This window comes from Spermophilus citellus, assembly GCF_964194105.1.
Source record: "Spermophilus citellus genome assembly, chromosome: 2".
Lineage (NCBI taxonomy): Eukaryota > Metazoa > Chordata > Mammalia > Rodentia > Sciuridae > Spermophilus > Spermophilus citellus.
The window spans coordinates 143,778,017-143,780,965 of record NC_138183.1 but is presented as its reverse complement, the minus strand read 5'-3'; the positions used below and the strand labels follow the sequence as shown (position 1 = coordinate 143,780,965).

At 38.4% G+C, this 2,949-nt stretch overlaps 1 pseudogene across 1 annotated transcript; it reads right to left on the bottom strand.

Annotated features, from left to right (window-relative positions):
• Positions 1-721: 721 nt before the first annotated feature.
• Positions 722-1,629, bottom strand: LOC308631520 (olfactory receptor 10D1B-like; annotated as a pseudogene). The gene has a single exon. The product of its transcript is annotated as an olfactory receptor 10D1B-like (transcript).
• Positions 1,630-2,949: the final 1,320 nt, after the last annotated feature.

Below are 2,949 nucleotides of genomic sequence, written 5' to 3'. Positions count from 1 at the left end.
AAGTCCAGATTTTCTCACATGGAATCACAGCCTAATCCCCTCTCCATGGATCCCTTTATCTCTTCTCTCTTCCCATTTACAAGCTGATGTCTACCACCAATGCCTATATCCAGGTCTAAGCCCAAAAGTCATGGTTTGTAAGTGGTATAGAATACTGGTATTTCTGCTTCACTGAGAAACCTGCCCAAGGTCCTAGCAAGAAGCATTTTCTTTATACACATTCTTTGTAGTTCTGAAGTAATAGGATGCTATTGGAAGCCATGAGGATATATCTCTCTCATTTCCCTAACAACGCTTTAGCCAATAAAATGATGGCTTGTCTAATGGTTTGGGGAGACAAACACTGTAGCTAACATGAAAGAATATCAGTGTGAGAAGAATATGAGGTTTAGGAATGAAAAAGGATGAAGACAATTAAGACTGAGAAGCAGAAGGTCCATTTTTTTTTTCTGCCTTCTGGGAAATGTTCTCTTTCTCTTTATGAGCCCTGTAATGTCCACAAAAAAACATGGTTCCCAGTGTCAGAAGACCAACCCTGGAGTCTTCATTTTGCTATTTGTTCTTCACACATCCTGAGACAAGTCACTTTAACTCAGAGCATCTCAGTCCCCCAGTCATAAAATGAAGATAATAATAATACCTTATGCAATCCAAATAAAAGTATTTCATCAGCTATGATGTGTGGCTGAAGTGTTAGCTACTGATCTCTCTCTACAATTATTCAGGAAGGAAGCCCAGAAGGTGGAGGACCTTCCTCATCCTTATTTTTGAGACTATAAATCAAGGGGTTCAGCATGGGGATGACCAAGTTGTTCAGGACCTGAACAGTTGCATTAAGCCAGGGGTTGGGAGTGGGCTGCAGGTAGATGAGGACCACTGGCATGAAGGAGAGGAGGATGGCCATGAGGTGGGCACTGCAGGTGGAGAAGGCACGGCGGCGGCCTTCCGTAGATCGAATTTGAAGAATGGAGTGGACAATGCAGCTGTAGGAGGTGAGGATGAGGAGGAAGCAGCTGAGGGGCATGAGGCCAACACTGATGAACCTCACCATCTCCAGGGTTGAAGTGTCTGCACAAGCCAGCTTCAGCATCACTGGGATGTCACAGAAGTAGTAGTCCACCTCATTGGGACCACAGTAGGGCAGCTGGAAGGTGAGAGTGGTCAGAAAGGTGGCCTGAATGCAGCCCCAAAATGAGGCCCCTGGAGCCAAGATGGCGCACACTCTGTGGCTCATGATTATGGTGTAGCATAGAGGGAAACATATGGCAACAAAGCACTCAGAGGCCATCACTGTGTACAGAAAATCCTCAGTGCAGCCCAGAAAATGGTAGAAGAGCTGGGACCCACAGTCCACATATGAGATGGCTCTGCTGTTCCCTGACAGATAGAACAGCATCTTGGGAGAACTCACAGAGGGGAAAAATATGTCAAAAATAGATAGCTTGCACAGGAAGAAGTACATGGGGGTATGAAGCCAAGTGGAGGAGATAATTGCCAGCAACATTAGCAGGTTCCCCATGAAGCTGAAGACGTAAAAGGACAAAAACAAGATGAAGAGCATGGTCTCCAGACCCTCTGGTTTGGGACTCTTAGCAGGACAAACTCAGTCACCACAAAGGGAATCTTCATAGCTGTAAGAAATTCTAAACCTGAGAAGGAGTCTAAAACACCAAAATGTGTACAACAATGTCATATTATTAAGCTTTGACTATATTTTTAAAAAGAAGCAACTGGACATATGAAAGTAAAGAGCAAAATCTATGTAAAAATTTCAGGTAAAAAGATGTGGCTATTTCAGAGTCAGTCAATCCAATCTTAGAAAAACTATTTTTAAGAGAAATGATTGTTTACTATGACAAGAGGAGAAATTTACAGAAATATTCAAAATATCCCCAAGTTAGGAGACTTTTTCCCATGGATATAATCTTTTTGATCACAGTTATATTTTTAATTCTCATATCTTTAAATAACAAACTCCAATTATCCATTAGACTCTGCAAATAGCAGAAAAAAATAGTGTTAGGAAACTAGGCACTCAATATGAATAATGGCTTTACCTGTTATTCGCCTTACAAAAGAATCTCATAAAAATAGAAGGGAGTCACACAGAGTGGAGCAAGGGGACCAAGAGTGAGGGAGAAAACAGAAGACATGGGGAAGTGTGGGGAAACAGACTCTACCAAATTATGCTATGTCCATGTACAAATATACCACAATGAATCATATGTACACGATGTACATGTATCTCAATTTTACATATTAATATAGAATTAATGAATGCTTACTATGTTCCAAGCAATGGTTCAGCATTTTAAAAATGTTTTATTTTTAAATATATATAATCATATTTGTATGATTATGTATATTATATATACAAGTTATATTATAATAATCCATTAATTAAAATAATACTAATAATTGCCATAATTATAATAGTAGAAGGGATATGAAATGAGTAGAACAAGTAGATCAAGGAAGGCAGGAGAGGAGAGAAAGAGAAGATACTGGCAAATGACACTCATCAAATCCTGTGATTTTCATGTTAGATTATGACTAATAAATCTCTCTATATATAATTACAATGTACAAATAAAAATTCTTTTAAAAATCCCCTAAATCCTAAGAAAAAATCTTTTTTATTTTATACATCTGAAACATAGTTTGTTAAGCACCTTCCATTAATGCTTGTATTTTGTAATTATTTTCAAGTATATGTCTTGTTAACACTATTGAGTAGACTTATATCACATCCTCTTCAGATTACATTCCTCTAGATTTGATAATGCTAAGATCCACAATTCTATCTCAAGAAAGTGCTCTTTCTATCCCTTTAATCTATTCTACATGGACTTTAGCAACTTGAAAATATTAGCAAAATATAGCAGCAGCAAGGAAAGTGTCAAATTCATGTTACTGATGAAGTGGGAAATACGGTGACTCATGTAGAAT